At 45.9% G+C, this 16,887-nt stretch overlaps 1 pseudogene; it reads left to right on the forward strand.

Moving 5' to 3' along the window:
- The first annotated feature begins 2,795 nt into the window (after positions 1-2,795).
- LOC101328263 (ATP synthase F(0) complex subunit g, mitochondrial pseudogene) lies at positions 2,796-3,417 on the forward strand (annotated as a pseudogene).
- Positions 3,418-16,887: the final 13,470 nt, after the last annotated feature.

Consider the following 16,887-nt stretch of genomic DNA (forward strand, 5'->3'; position numbering starts at 1 on the left):
GGTTTGAAGCAGAGGAGCAGACACAGTGCTGTTTGGCTAGAAGAGTGGAGAAAGGGGGCCACGGAAGAGACCCCCTGGTGAGCAGTTGTCCTGCCGAGCCAGGTGGGTGGCAGGGGGAGCGAAGAGAAGCTGGTTGATCTGAGTCATATGTAGGAGGACCGGTTGGCAAGACATGGGGGTCAAGGAAAAGGAGGGGTAGAGATGACCCTCGGATCCTTCTTGAGCAGCAGGGGCCCTGAGGTTGCTGTCGACTGAGACAGGGAGCCCTGGAGGAGGGCGAGCTGGCGTGCAGTGGGGAGGGAGGGTGGACCAGTTGCCTTTGGTGTCTGTGGCAAACGTCTGGAGCAGCAGAACGTGGTCACCTGGAGCTCAGGAGACAAGACTGAGCAAGGGATCAGGGTTGTGGGTGTGGAAGTGGTCCTGAAGCCCTCGCCCTGGGTGAGCCCTCACCCGCTCTCCTCAAAAGAGGGAAGAGGGCAGAATTCGGGGCCGGGCCCTGGGGACTGGACGAGGAAGCAGCAAAGGAGACGAGGAAGAGGCCAGAGAGGCAGGGGGCAAACCAGGGCTGCACAGCGCGGGGGCAGCTGGGCGTCCAGGAAACGGCCCCTGTGGCCATACTCCCCCAGGCCCCTCGACCTCCACCCTGCTCTTTTCCTGCAGGTCCCGGTTGTCCCCAGACTGCCTAGCACGCCTTCCCTCTTCTTCTGAGAGACCTTCCTCCGCTGCCAGGTTGTTGAGAGGACAAAGTGCGTACTCCTGGCCCGTAGGTATGCTGCAAGGTCAGAGACAGTGAGCTTGGAGTCACGAGACCCAGGGCTTTATTCCAGGCTGCGTGGCCTTGGGCAGGGCCCTTAACCTCTGCTCCCTTCATTCATCTGTTTTCAAACAAGCCCATGTTGGGACTTCCCTGGTGGCGCAGTGGTTAAGAATGCTCCCGCCAATGCAGGGGACACGGGTTCGAGCCCTGGTCCGGGAAGATCCCACATGCCGCGGAGCAACTAAGCCCGTGTGCCACAACCACTGAGCCTGCGCTCTAGAGCCCATGAGCCACAACTACTGAGCCTGTGAGCCACAACCACTGAAGCCCGCATGCCTAGAGCCCGTGCTCTGCAACAAGAGAAGCCACCGCAATGAGAAGCCTGCACACCGCAACGAAGAGTAGCCCCCACTCTCCGTAACTAGAGAAAAGCCCGCGTGCAGCAATGAAGATCCAACGCAGCCAAAAATTAATTAATTAATTTAAAAAAAAAAACAAGCCCATGTCACCAGGTTGGCCTGAGGATCCAGCGGGATTGCATCTGTAGATGTCTTACAAACTTTCATGTGACGGGACCGGTACTGATTATGATTTTGGCGTTCAAGGCCTTTCACAGTCTGAGCCTGGTCCAGTCCTCCAACTCTTTGGCCTCCAACCCTTCTGAGGGTCCCTGGCTTTCACCAGCATCCACCGTTCTCTCTGATCTGAGGCCAATCTGCTCAATTTCCTGACCTGCTCCCCGTGAACGCTGGTTCCACCACAGTCTCCAAACTCCGAACACAGGACCACTCCTTGACCCGTCCTGTGAGCCCACCCTCCTGCCTCCATCAAGCCCGGTGCCCTGCTTCCATGACCCGCTTGCCGGTGGTGGTCAATCTTATCTGCAGCCGGGAGCAGTGGAGCCACGGTGAGGACTCCAGACTCTGGGGTGGCCTTGGACGGGTCGCTTTGAGAGTTAGTAACCAGGTCAGTAACCTTAAACAAGTTACCTTTCTAAGCCTCCGGTCAAGAAACTGAGGTCAATAAACCATCTGAGGATTGCACAGGATAATGTGGGTTAATCAGTGCTAGCTCCCACACCTGGTAATTTATTTGGAGTCCAGCCTACTCCTGGGCAGCCCTGTGCCCACCCACGACTCTTGTTGAGGGCAAGGGAATTCATCCAATATTTTCATTTTTTTTTAATTTAAATCTTTGATCCGTTTGAAGGCTGTCCTGGTGATCAGTGAGAGCTTGGATCCATCTCTCTTTGTTTCCAGATGGCTGCCCAGTTGCTCAGATAGTATTTCTTAAAAGATCCATTGTCAGGGACTTCCCTGGAGGTCCAACGGTTAAGACTCAGCGCCTCCACTGCAGTGGGCGTGGGTTCTATCCCTGTTCGGGAAATCCCGCATGCCACGCATGTGGTACAGCCAAACAAAAACAAATTATCCATTGTCAGCTCTTAGATCTGAGAGGATGCATTTTGTACACTGAGTTTCAGTATGGTGGGGTCCTATTTCTCCACTTTACGTCCATGGGCCCGTGCTAGGCACGCGGGGGTGGTTCCTGAGACTTCACAGCAGCTTAGGACATCTGATGGGGCTGTACCTCCCCCATCGCTCTCCCTTCTCGACTCGTCCTGGCTCTTCTTGCTTGTTTATGTTTTCAACGTAAACTTTAGAATCAGCTTGTCTAGTTCGAGAAAAAAAAAAATGCCTCTGAGTGTTTTTATTTGGATCATGTTAGATTTATAAACTACCTTCGGAAGAATTGGCATTTTTTAAAATTTATTTACTTATAAATTTCGGTTGCATTGGGTCTTTGTTGCTGCACGCAGGCTTTCTCTAGTTGCAGCGAGCGGGGGCTACTCTTCATTGTGGCGCGCGGGCTTCTCACTGCGGTGGCTTCTCTTGTTGTGGAGCACGGGCTCTAGGCACGCGGCCTTCAGTAGTTGTGGCACATGGGCTCAGTTGTTGTGGCTCGCAGGCTCTAGAACGCAGGCTCAGTAGTTGTGGACTTTGTGCATGTCGGTGGGAATATAAATTGGTGCAGCTGCTGTGGGAAACAGTACGTAGGTTCCTCAAGAAATTAAAAATAGCCTTCCTGGCAGTGACATTCAGCCGGCCAGTCAGAACGATGGACTTTCCGTCCTAGAACCATGGCCCAGTTTGTCCGTAACCACGCAGAGAAGGTCCCGGCACTGGTCAATGCTGCTGTGACTTTCTCAAAGCCTTGATTGGCCACATTTTGCCACTATGCCAAGGTTGAGCTGCTTCCTCCAACCTTGCTGGGTTCCCTACAGCTATTCAGAGCTTGAAAAAAATTTGTCAATAGTGCTCAAACTGGTAGCTTCCAACAGCTCACAGTTAAGCAAGCTCTGCTCAATGGTTTGGTGGCCCCTGAGGTGTGTGGTGGTGGTTTTATGTTGTCAAGATCATAGACAAGTGTGGCATCATTGGCTATGATGTTTGAAGACCAATCTTTAACATGTGATTATATCTGTTTTATTATTTGGGTGTTCTTGGACCATGTGTGAGCAGACTGGTATTTGAATAAAATGAGACAGTGTGTCAAAAAAAAACATTAAAAGTAGAACCCTGTGATCCAGCCGTCCCACTCGGGGTATTTATTCAAAATAACTGAAATCAGGATCTCAGAGACATATTAACATTCCTATGTTGACTGCAGCACTATTCACAATAGCCAAGATGTACAAACAACCCACATGTCCATCAACAGATGAATGGATAAAGAAGACAGGATACACAAACACACACAAGAAGACTGTTCAGCCTTAAAAAGAAGGAAATTCTGCAACATGCAACAACATGGATTAACACTGAAGACATTATGCTTTAGTGAAATAAGCCAGTTCCGGAAGGATGATTCCACTTATATGAGTTATCTAAAGTAGTCAAATGCATAGAATCGAAGAGTGGAATCGTGGTCACCAGGGGCTGGGGGAGGGGGAAATGAGTTATTGATCAACAGGCAGAAGATTTCAGTTCAGCAAGATGAGTAAGTCCTAAAGGTCTGCTTAGTACATTTTATGTGTATAATGTATACATAAAAACTTCAGAGGGTAGCTCTCATGCTGTGTTCTTCTTTTTAATTTATTTTATTATTTTTTAAATTAATTAATTAGTTAATTTTTGGCTGTGTTGGGTCTTCGTTGCTGCGTGCGGGCTTTCTCTAGTTGCAGAGAGCAGGGGCTACTCTTCATTATGGTGTGCGGGCTTCTCATTGCGGTGGCTTCTCTTGTTGCGGGCGCAGGCTCTAGGCTGGTGGGCTTCAGTAGTTGTGGCATGTGTGCTCAGTAGTTGTGGCTCGCAGGCTCAGTAGTTGTGGCACATGGGCTTAGTTGCTCCGCGGCATGTGGAGGATCTTCCCGGACCAGGGCTCGAACCTGTGTCCCCTGCATTGGCAGGCAGATTCCCAACCACTGTGCCACCAGGGAAGTCCCCTCATGCTGTGTTCTTACCACAATAAAATTTTAAAAATTAAAAAGATATAAAGAAAGCTCATTGGCTATAATAGCTGGTTCTGGAACCTCATGGAAGAGAGAAAGTGGGAAATACCCATGTGAAGGAAAAAAAATATTCTTTGCAAAGCACCACAAGGATTCTAATGCATGAGGAGCCCTGCTCTGGCCCATCCTCCTCCTTTGATGGGATGGATGGGAGAACGGGTGCCTAGAAGCAGTAATGAGGGTCTTGCCCAAGCCCTTAGAGCCTCACCTATCCTGTGAACGGTCACCCTGTTTTCAGCTCTGGTGAGGGCAGACCAGCAAGGACCAGACCAGGGGTGCCTTCTTGCGCTCCATCTGCACCCCTCACCCTAAGACTTAAAAATGAGGAGGAAAATGCATATTTTAAGTTACTAATTGTTTTCCCTCCCAGCCCTTGTTTCCTTTCCTGGCCTGATGAGCTGGTCTGAACAGAAGAAAAAGATGGTTGAACATTCCCCCCGCCCTTCCACCTTCTGCTCTTAGACTCCCAAGGGATCTGGAAGCAGTGGGAAACGCTCTGAAGTCTGTCTCAGTCAGCTCAGGCTGCGGTAACAAAATACCACATCTTGGGGAGTCCAAGATCATGGTGCCAGTGGATTTGGTTCTTGGTGAAGACTCCCTTCCTGGCTTGAGATGGCTGCCCCCTCCTTGTGTACTCACAAGGGGAGAGAGAAAGTGAGACAGAGACAGAGAGTGCTCTGGTAATAGAGGGGCTAATCCACCATGAGGACCCCACCCTCATGACCTCATCTAAACCTGCTTACCGCCCAAAGGCCCCACCTCCTAATACTCTCACCTTGGGGGTTAGGGCTTCAACATATGAATTTGGGGGGACTCCAACATATGAATTTGGGGAGAGTCCAACATATGAACTTGGTGGGATTCCAACATATGAATTTGGGGGGATGCCAACGTATGAATTTGGGGGAACACCAACATTCAGTCCAGGACAAAGTTTGTAGTCCTAGCTCCACACCCTGCTAGTTGTGTAACTTGGGGCAAATTACCCAACGCCTCTGAGCTTGTTTCCTTATCCATATGATGTCACACATTGTCTGCCTCCTAGGGTTTTGGGGAGAAATGACTCATCTATAAAATATCAAGCACAATGCGAGAAGTTTGGTTCACGCTCAATACGTGTTTCTCTTCATCTGTTCATACGTGGCGGAGAGGCCGTCTGCCATCTTCCTGTCTTCCTCTTTCTTCTTCTATACGAGTAGAATGCGCAGTGTTTAGTCTGTACCTTCCTATGCAGAGTAAATACCTTTTGTCTCAGCCACTCAAGCATTTAGGTGTGGCCACGTGACTAAGTTCTGACCAATAGCATTCAAGTAAAAGGCTCTAGTGGCAGTTCAGGCAAACTCCCCAGGACCCCTTTCACCTTCCATTCTTCCCTCATCCTCTGGCTGGATTCCACCTGCTGACTTGGGTCAAACAGTGAGGACCACACCCTAGGAGGGTGTCATGGTGAACTGGGAAGAGTCCATGCCCCTGGGAGGTTTGTGGAGGCAGCTGCCAAACCACACCTGGACAGGACTTTGATGAATTTAAGCCACTGGACTTTGATGAATTTAAGGTACATTACTTTGGGGCTCTGTCACTTTCCCGGAAGCTAAATCTTACCCTGATACCCCGTTGTTCATGCCTGTCTACCAAGTGGCCAGTCCCCACATTTCCTGACATCTCTTTTTCTCCAGAATTCAAGGAACCTCAGAAGCAGGTGTATCCCACCCCAAAGGTGAGCAAAGAAAGGCATCCAAAGAAGATGCCCCCACCATCTTCTCTGTTCAACTCTCCCACATGTTTAATTCTCCTCCACATTTCCCTGTCTATAAATACCTTCAGGGGGTGAAGGCAGACGTGGGAGAGGGAGGTCATCGCACTCTGAGCCGGAGTAGGGTCCTGTTTCTTCCATCCCTGCTCTCCACATCGTCTACTGAATATTTTGAACACGGACTTGTGCCAGGTGCTGAAGACAAAGAGATGAATAAGAAAGTTATCAAACACCAATCTCCACTCAAGACCTGCGAAGGATACTGAGCAATGATCTATCCCAGGACAGGAATGGGGACAAGGTGAGGCAAGAGGAACCACAGACTTGGATGGGTCGGGAAAGGCTTCAGAGAGACGCTGGGGAAAAGAAGGGAAAATTGTATATGCCAAAGCACATGGCATCAAAAAAGCAGAAAATAACAAGTATTGACGAGGACATAGAGACATTGGAACCCTATGGCTTGCTGGTGCAAATGTAAAATTGCTGTGGAAACTGGTCTGTTTAGCTCAAAAATCTAAACATAGAATTACCGTATAACCCAACAATTCCGCTCCTAGTCATGTACCCAAAAGAACTGAAAATAGAGATTCAAGCTGATACTTGTATACTAGCGTTCATTGCAACACTATTCACAGTAGCCAAACCGTGGAAACAACCCAAGTGTCCATCAAGAGAGGAATGGATAAACAAAATGTGGTTTATACACACAAATGGAATATTAGTCAGCCATATAAAAGAAGTTCTGATCGATGCTACGATGTGAATGAACCTTGAAAACATTAAGCTGAGTGAAAGAAACTAGACCCAAAAGGATGAATATTGTATGGTTCCACTTATATGAAATATCTAGAATAGGTATATCCATAGCGACAGGAAGTAGATTAGAGGGGCCAGGAGGAGGGGGGAATGGGGAGTTATTCCTCAATGGGTACAGAGTTTCTGTTTTGGAGTGATGGAAAAGTTTTAGAAATAGATAGTGGTGATAGTGGTGATTGGACACCATTGTAAATGGAATTGATGCCACTAAATTGTACACTTAAAATGAATTGGGCGATTGGGATTGACATGTATACACTAATGTGGATAAAATTGATGACTAATAAGAACCTGCTGTAAAAATAAATAAAATAAAATTTAAAAATTTAAAAAAAAAAAAAGGTTGAATTGGGGACTTCCCTGGCAGTCCAGTAGTTAGGACTCCGCGCTTCCACTGCAGGGGGCACGGGTTTGTTCCCTGGTTGGGGAACTAAGATCCCGCATGTCGCACAACACGGCCAAAAAAAAAAATCGTTGAATTGGCAAATTTTATATTATACACACACACATAGACACACACACGGACACAGCACAGCACACGGGTTCCTGCAGGTTGAATTCTAGAAGGAGCAAACATGACCACAGGACCAAGGGGCAATGGCATTTTAGGGGAATGGCTGCCGCTGAGGCCACAGGGCCTGGGGTGCGGAGTGCAGGAGCACGTGGATTTTCTCTCATTAGGTCAGTGCTGTTCTGGTTTCCATCTTACCACCTTATCTTCTTCCACTCCACGCACTGGGTGACTTGATGCTGCACTCAGAGGATTGGATGAACGGAGCAAGATGTAACACAGCAAAAGACATGGATGTTTCTGAGACATCCATGTTGCGGTATGTTTCAGGAGTTCTTTCCTTATTGTCATTGAATAGTAGTCCATTGTGTAGATAGCCTACATCATATAGTGCTCTGTTGATGGACATCTAAACCATCAATATTTCCAATTTTGGCTGCAAAGAACATTTGTGTGTGTGTGTGTGTGTGTGTGGTACGCGGGCCTCTCACTGTTGTGGCCTCTCCCGTTGCGGAGCACAGGCTCTGAACGCGCAGGTTCAGCGGCCATGGCTCACGGGCCCAGCCGCTCCGCGGCACGTGGGATCTTCCCGGACCGGGGCACGAACCCACGTCCCCTGCATCGGCAGGCGGACTCTCAACCAGTGCACCACCAGGGAAGCCCTGCAATGAACATTTTTATACAAATTTTTTTGTAAACATGTTTTCATCTCTCTTAAATAAACACCTAGAAGTGAAATTGTTGTGTCATAGGTGTATAGGTGTTTAAGTTAATAAGAAGCTGCCTGGCCTTTTTCCAGGTGTTTGTGCCATTTTACACTTCTACCGGCAATGTCTGAGATTTCCAGTTGCTCCACAGCTCTGCTAAAATTTGGTGTTGTCAGTCTTTTTAATTTTAACCATTCTGGTGGGTGGGTGGTGGTATCTCATCGTGGTTTTAATTTGCACTTCCTTTGACTAATGATGTTGAATGCTTTTTCAATTGCTTATTGCCCCTTTGTATCTTTCTTTGTAAAATGTCTGTTCAAATCTCTTACCTAATTTGTTTACTGGGTTGTTAATCTTTTTTTTATTTTTAAATTAATTTATTTTGTTTATTTTTATTTTTGGCTGTGTGGGGTCTTCGTTGCTGCACGCAGGCTTTCTCTAGTTACAGCGAGCGGGGGCTACTCTTCGTTGCACTTTGCAGGCTTCTCATTGTGGTGGCTTCTCGTTGCGGAGCACGGGCTTTAGGCACGCGGACTTCAGTAGCTGTGGCACGCGGGCTCAGTAGTTGCGGCACACAGGCTTAGTTGCTCCGCAGCATGTGGGATCTTCCCCAACCAGGGCTCGAACACATGTCCCCTGCGTTGGCAGGAGGATTCTTAACCACTGTGCCACCAGGGAAGCCCCGGGTTGTTCATCTTTTTATTATCAACTTTACATTCAGATTTGAGGTTCCCAGAAGTAGTCACTCCTGAGTCTGGTGGGATGAGAAGTTGTGGAGGAAGAAGACGTGATCTGTGGTTGGCATGGGACCTTCATGTTAGAGCTGCATCCTTATGTGCATTTGGTGGTGAGTGAACACCGGCTTCGTACAGACACAGCAGGAAATACCTTCTCAAGGAAGTTCAGAAATGCGTGATAGGTGAGGGATTGTGAACCACAAAGGTGGATGATCTGGTCAGAGAGAATCAAATGCTGAAAACCAAGAAGCCGGAAGCCTGGAGAATCCTCCAGCAAACTTGGAGACTTTTCTCTTTGGGCTGACATTGACACTCCCTGTAGCTTCTTGACATTTGGCTCTACTGAGAAGAGCAAAAGAAGAAAATTGAAATGCATAAGAAATCAGCTCTTGAAACTTACTGGACAGTGAATCCTCTTTCTTTTTTTTTTTTTCTCTTGGTTAGTTTACTGGTGTTTGAGTCATTTGCTGAGTGAATCTGAAAGGACAAAAAAAGGAACTGGATCAGAATTGTCTCTATCTTTGGCCCCTGCAGCCTGTCAGAACTTCTTCCAGAATCCATCAACAGTCGTTGGTTTTTCATGATTTTCTCAAACTTGTAGTCCTACAGTTTAAAAAATAAATAAGTAAACAGATAATGAAAACTTACGTCCACACAAAAACCTACACACACATATTTATAGCAGCTTTATTCATAATTGCTAAAATATGGGAGCAACCAAGATGTCCTTCAATAGGTGAACGGATAAAGAAGCTGTGTAATACATCCAGACAGTGGACTACTATTCAGCGCTAAGAGGAAAAGAGCTATCAAGATATGGAAGAGGGCTTCCCTGGTGGCGCAGTGGTTGGGAGTCCGCCTGCCGATGCAGGGGACAAGGGTTCGTGCCCCGGTCTGGGAAGATCCCACATGCCGCAGAGCAGCTGGGCCCGTGAGCCATGGCCGCTGAGCCTGCGCGTCCAGAGCCTGTGCTCCGCAACGGGAGAGGCCACAACAGTGAGAGGCCCGTGATGATCAGCTAAGATGTGTATCCCCAATTCAGTGTCTCCCCAAATGTGGGCCACCAATCAAAATGCTTATTCCCAGGCCATGTACCAGATCTGCTTGATCGGGACAAGTGTAATCTGGAGAGGGTAATCTGCATTTTTAATTAAGCGTCCCAGATGATGCTTATATCAGCTGAAGTTAAGAGCCCTTGAGATGCTTACTAAAAATGCAGATTTTTTTAGATCTGTGGAGGTACAGAGGCAGCAAGGCTTGCACACCCTGTTGTCCAACCCCTTAATCTTTGTAGATGGAGAAACTGCAGCCCAGAGAAAAGAATGCCTTGCCGAAGAGCCACGGCAAGTCACCTTCTGGCTCTCAGGCCTCTTTCGGATGGCATGGCCAGCCAGCCACTCAGGCAGTAAGAGATTCTTTCTCCTCTGATGGGAAAGATCATCTGCTTAGACAGCTGATAAATGCCAACTCGGTCAAGCCCAAGGAGGTGTTTACTTCCTCCGAGGAGGTGGGGGAAGTCCAAAGGAACTTTTCATAGTCTATTTGGGGTAAATGTTGATGAGGTCACAGAAGGATTCACTTCCCCAAGCTGACGGGAACCATTATTTTCCGGTTTCTCTTTCCACATGATTTGATTTCTTTAGTATATTTAACTTCAAATGAAATGACCAGATTTCCAATATGCAAAAACTAGAACTGGGGTGTAAGCCCAAGAACACTGGCACCTGCCACTAATCTCACCTCAGCTTGACCACCAATTTGCCATCTGACCTTGGAAGACCTTCAGCGCATCGCCTAGCCCCTTGGGGCCCTGGACCCTGGCTATGAGTCTTTTTAGTTCTGATGGTCTGTGGTTGCCTGTAACCAAAAGTCCTGCTGGCTTATCTGCTGAATGACCATTGGGAAGCCTATTCTAAAATGTGGGCTTGCTGTAGTCCAGGAGAACAAAGTAGAACCAAAGATCTCAATAGCCAAAGAGCTCATCTGGAGAGAAGTTAGTGATCACTCCACAAAACTGCTGGAAAATGAAGATATAACACAGAGGCTGGGGTTTCATGAGGAAATAAAGCAAGCTCTAAGCAAGGAGACAGAGGAAGTGAGTGATGACAAAGATGACCCTGAGGACACAGTGGGGAACATTTTCAAGAACAGGAAGTCAGATTTCTGTACCAGGTTCTGCCTACTGTGGGCCACCTTAATATTTTATCCTCATGTGGACAGTGCTGTAGCACTAATGTTGAGTGGAAAAAAAAGTGAAAATTTTGTGTACCTATGAACAACTGATTTTCAGCAAAGGTGCAAAAGGCAATTCAGTGGGAAAAAAATAGGCTTTTCAACAGAAACAGTGTTGCAGGTGTTGGAACAATTAAATATGCAAATGAAGGAGGAGGAGTTGGGAGGGGAGGAGGTCATTCCGTATCACACACTGTACACCAAAGCTAACCCCAAATGCATCAGAGACCTAGATGTAAAACCTAAAACTATAAAGTTTCTATTGGAGGACTTCCCTGGTGGCGCAGTGGTTAAGAATCCACCTGCCAATGCAGGGCACACGGGTTCTAAGCCCTGGTCCAGGAAGATCCCACATGCCGCAGAGCAGCTAAGCCCATGTGCCACAACTGTGGAACCAGCGAGCCATTTTAATATGAACTACTGAGCCCACGTGCCACAAACTCTGAAGCCTACGCACCTAGAGCCCGTGCTCCACAAAAAGAGAAGCCACTGCAATGAGAAACCCGTGCACCGCAACGAAGAGTAGCCCCCGCTTGCCACAACTAGAGAAAAGCCCACAATGCAGCAGCAAAGACCCAACACAGCCAAAAATAAATACATAAATTTATTTTTTAAATGTTCTATTGGAAAATATAGAAGAAAAGTTCAAATCCTTTGGATAGGCAAGGAATTCTTAGGTATGATACCAAAAACATCCATAAAGGGGAGAAGTCAATAAATTGGACTGCATTAAAATTAAGAACTTCTGGGGAATTCTTTCGTGGTCCAGTGGTTAGGACTTGGCACTTTCACTGCCAGGGCCCAGGTTTGATCCCTGGTCGGGGAACTAAGATCCCACAAGCTGCACAGCACAGCCAAAAAAAACCCTTCTGCTCTTCGAAAGACCCCAGATGTAATGATAGGGGACTGATATCCAGAAAATATAAAGAACCCTCAAAACTCAATAATAAGAAACAAAACAATCCAGTTAAAAATGAGCAAGGGACTTCGCTGGTAGTCCAGTGGGTAAGACTCCATGCTCCCAATGCAGGGTGCCTGGGTTCGATCCCTCGTCGGGGAACTAAATCCTGCATGCATGCCACAACTAAGAAGAAGTCCAGTGTCGCAACTGAAAGTCCGCATGCCGCAACTATAGATCCCACATGCCGCCACTAAGACCTGGCACAGCCAAAAAAGTAAATCAATATTAAAACTGGGCAAAATATTTGAACAGATACTTCACTGAGAAGATAAATGGATAGCAAGTAAGCACTTGAAAAGACACTCAACGTTAGTCATCAAGGACATGTAAGTTAAAACCATAATGAAATACCACTATGTATTTATTAAAATGGCTAAATTTATTAAAAATTACCTTACCAAGGATGTGGAGGAACTAGAACGGTCATACTGCCGGTGGGGAAGTACAGTAGTACAACCACTTTGGAAAACAGTTTGGCAGTATCTTAAAAAGTTCAATGTACACTGACTATATGCACCAGATATTCCACTCCTAGGTCTGTACCCAAGAGAAATTAACACAGATGTCCGTACAAAGACATATATGAATATTTGTAGTGAAACTGCACTCCTTTGGATGGAACTCAAACCCAGTCACACCTCAGATTGGGACTTCAATCCACAATCCCTGACTTCGGAGTGGACTTGAACCCACTGTCTTTTTTTTAAATATGAATTTATTTATTTATTTATTTATCTATTTATTTATGTATGGCGGCTTTGGGTCTTCATTGCTGCGTGCAGGCTTTCTCTAGTTGCGGTGAGCGGGGGCTACTCTTTGTTGCGGTGTGCGGTCTTCTCATTTTGGTGGCTTCTCTTGTTGTGGAGTACGGACTCTAGGCACGCGGGCTTCAGTAGTTGCAGCGCGTGGGCTCATCTGCTCCGTGGCATGTGGGATCTTCCCCGACCAGGGCTCGAACCCGTGTCCCCTGCATTGGCAGGCAGATTCTTAACCACTGCATCACCAGGGAAGTCCCAAACCCACTGTCTTTTCATTGAAACTGCACACCTGGTCTCAGGACTTACTGAAGCTCAGGTTCTTTTGTCTCAGTGCAGAACGAATCCAGCAAGAGGCGAGAGGTGAAGTGGCAGGCAAAGAGTGAGTTTATTAGCATAGGATGCTTGTGAGAGATACAAGCAGGCAGACCAGGGAGCACAGCCCCCAGAACAAACTGGGCTACATTTTTATAATCAAAGAAAAAGTGTGGGGGGGGAGAAGACCAACTTCTTCCTCATTTTGGGTACATCATTAGTTCCTCCTTTAACCCTATATGGTCTAACGAGGACTGTCATGGCTCTATTGAAATCATATGTATATTAGCAAAAGGGTGGTAACATATACTAAAATATGGTCATTCATCTCAGGGTTTGGTATCATGTCCTCTTTCACCTAGTTTCTTTCCCCTTTCTCCTCTATTCTTGTCTTGACTATATGCAGAAATGCTACTCTTCAAGGACCGTTAATTCCCTGACTTCATGTAACAAGATGTAGGCCCCATATCTATTGTCTTGTGTTTTAACTATCAGGACTTGTGGCTTGAGTGTGCCTGGGGCTTGAATGCGCCTGGTCTTCCTTCAAGGTAGAGTAGATGGTTGCTAGGTTGCTGAATTCTTTTCTTGAGTAGTTATTCGCTTACAACAGTCTCCCAAACTCCCTTAAAATTCCCTTTCTGTCTTTAATCCCCTAGTGGGATTTCTAAGATAAGTATTTATTTATCCTTCTCTATCCCTATCAATAGCAACTTTATTTATAACAGCCCAAAACTGGAAGCAGCCCGAATGTCCCTCAACAGGTGAATAGATTAAAAACTTATTGTATATCTGTACAATAGAAGATTACTCAGCGATAAAACGGGATCAATTAATAATACCTACAACGTGGATGAATCTCAAGATAATTATGCTGAGGGAAAGGAGCCAGAGAAAAAGAATGTCATGTTTGATTCCATTCATATAAAATTCTATAAAATGCAAACTAACCCATTATGACAGAAAGCAGATCAGAGACTGCTTGAGGAAGAGGGAGGGAGAAGAGAGGGCAAGAGGGAGGGATAGTAAAGGGGCATGAGGAATCCTTTAAGGTCATGGATATATATGTTCACTATCTTGTTCGCACATAAAATTGTTCACTTTGGAAATATGTAGTCAACTGCATGTCAGTTACACCTCAATAAAGCTGTGTGGAAAATTGTGATGAGCCTAGAACACTTTGTCCTACCAGAAAACAAGGAAACTAGTCATTTTGTTTAAAGGATTCGGGTGCCAACCTGTTGGCCAACGATGGAAAAATATGAGTATCAAATCAGGATAATAATTACAGTGGATTGAAAAAGAACAAATATAATGTTCATAATGATACAAATCCATGTGTTCATAATGATAGATATAAAATATGTGTTCATAATGGTAATAATAAAAAACCTCATTGATCAATATCCTGTGGAAGATACTAGGGAATCAATTATTTTGAAAATTGCTAAAGGTAAAGAATCAGGTATGTAACCTGACTTTTTTGTACTAAGTGTACCTCATGTAATCAATTAGCCGATGAGGCGATATTCCTCTTCATCTGTCTTCCAGCTAATAAATGCCGAAATGATATCACCATTTATAACCCCTAAGCAATGCAATGATCAATGGCTGCAAACATCAAAAAATGAGAGACAAGCAGGAATAATAATTCTCCCCATGGAAATACACAATAATAGACAATCAGTCTTGTAAAAAAAAAATCAAACCTGATCTGATCAAATCTTTTAGATCTAACTAACCAATATGTAGAGAACACAAGAGGCGGAGGAAGATGTTAAAACACCACGGGGATGCCACCAGCAAGATCCGTCCAGACTGGAGAAAACTCTACAGGACAAACCACCTAGTTTCTAAAAAAACAAATAAAGAGAGAAAGAAAGAAAAAGAAACGAAACCAGGGACTTCCTTGGTGGCACAGTGGTTAAGAATCTGCCTGCCAGTGCAGGGGGCACGGGTTCGATCCCTAGTCTGAGAAGATTCCCACATGCCACGGAACAACTACGCCTGTGTGCCACAACTACTGAAGCCCGAGCTCCTAGAGCCCGTGGTCCGCAACAAGAGAAGCCCCCACTTCCTGTAACTAGAGGAAGCCCACACGCAGCAACAAAGACCAAACGCCAAAGATAAAATAAATAAATTTAAAAAAAATGAAACAAAAAGGAAATGAAAGAAATTGCAAGCAAAAAAGAGAGGAAGAGGGAAACCATAGCTTTTTTTTTTTTTTAAAGACTTAAGAGATATATTAACCAGTTGCAGTGTATGGTCTGGATCTCAATTCAGACAAACTGTATTTGAAAAATGACATTTATAGGTCAATCAGGTAAATGTAAACACTGATTTGATACTTGATAATATTAGGAAATTATTGTTTTGGAGGTGGGTGATAGTCTGGGGGATATGTTTTAAAAGGGGAATGCTTGTCTTTTAAAAATACACTGTGGGGCTTCCCTGGTGGCGCAGTGTTTGGGAGTCCGCCTGCTGATGCAGGGGACACGGGTTCATGCCCCGGTCCGGGAAGATCCCACATGCCGCAGAGCGGCTGGGCCCGTGAGCCATGGCTGCTGAGCCTGCGTGTCCGGAGCCTGTGCTCCGCAACGGGAGAGGCCACAACAGTGAGAGGCCTGCGTACCGCAAAACAAATAAATAAATAAATAAATATAAAAATACACTGTGAAATGCTTACTGGTGAAATCACATCTGGTATTTATTTCAAAATAATGTTGGGGGGGTGCTGTAATAGGGAAGAACAAATCTGACTCCATATTAGATCTGTTTCTTTCACTTTAACCTTTATATTCTATTGCTTTTGCTACAAGTTAATCACTAAAGAGATGTTGCCTATAAGCTTAAATTATACATAATGGCCCACCTCTGGGAACCCTGCCTCCCAAGTAATAAGCTTTAAGCTAAAATACCTTTGTTTAGCTCACAGGAAACATCCTGCCCAGGCCCACCTGTGAATGACTACAGGAAGGAAGAAATCAACACATCCCCTCTGGAGGCTGACTGGAACCAGGAATGTTTGACTGTAGTATAAAAGAAGCCTGAATTCTAACTGAGGCAAGATTGTTCTTTGGGACACGAGTCCACCATCTCCTCAGTCTGCTGGCTTTCCTAATAAAGTTGCTATTCTTTGCCCCAACAACTGTTCTCTCAATTTATTGGCCTGTCCTGTGGCAAGCAGGACCATGATGAGCTTGGACTCAGTAACAGTGTCACTTAGGTGCGGGTATGGAGAAAAACAAGACTGACCAGGAGTTGGTCAATTGTTGAAGTTGAGTAATGACTATATGGTGGTTCATCAGGCTATTCTCTCTACTTTTGTATAGTATGAAACGTTTTATTTATTTATTTACTTCTTTACTTATTTATGTGCCGCATCACATGGATCTTAGTTCCCCAACCAGGGACCAAACCCACGTCCCTTGAAGTAGACGTACGGAGTCTTAACCACTGGACTGCCAGAGAAGTCCCTGAAACGTTTTTAAAATGTTCAATAAAAATGTTTTTTTTTTTTTGCGGTACGCGGGCCTCTCACTGTTGTGGCCTCTCCCGCTGCGGAGCACAGGCTCCGGACGCGCAGGCTCAGCGGCCATGGCTCATGGGCCCAGCCGCTCCGCGGCATGTGGGATCTTCGCGGACCGGGGCACGAATCCGCGTCCCCTGCATCGGCAGGTGGACTCTCAACCACTGCGCCACCAGGGAAGCCTAATAAAATGTTTTTAAATTGTGCGTCAAAATGATTGCAGTAATATGAAAAATGCAGTTTAAAAATCGGGAAGACTGTCCTGCAAAACGCTGATACTACTTGCGTGAGAGCGGTAGGATGAGT

The sequence above is a fragment of the Tursiops truncatus genome, chromosome 20 (genome assembly GCF_011762595.2).
Source record: "Tursiops truncatus isolate mTurTru1 chromosome 20, mTurTru1.mat.Y, whole genome shotgun sequence".
NCBI lineage: Eukaryota > Metazoa > Chordata > Mammalia > Artiodactyla > Delphinidae > Tursiops > Tursiops truncatus.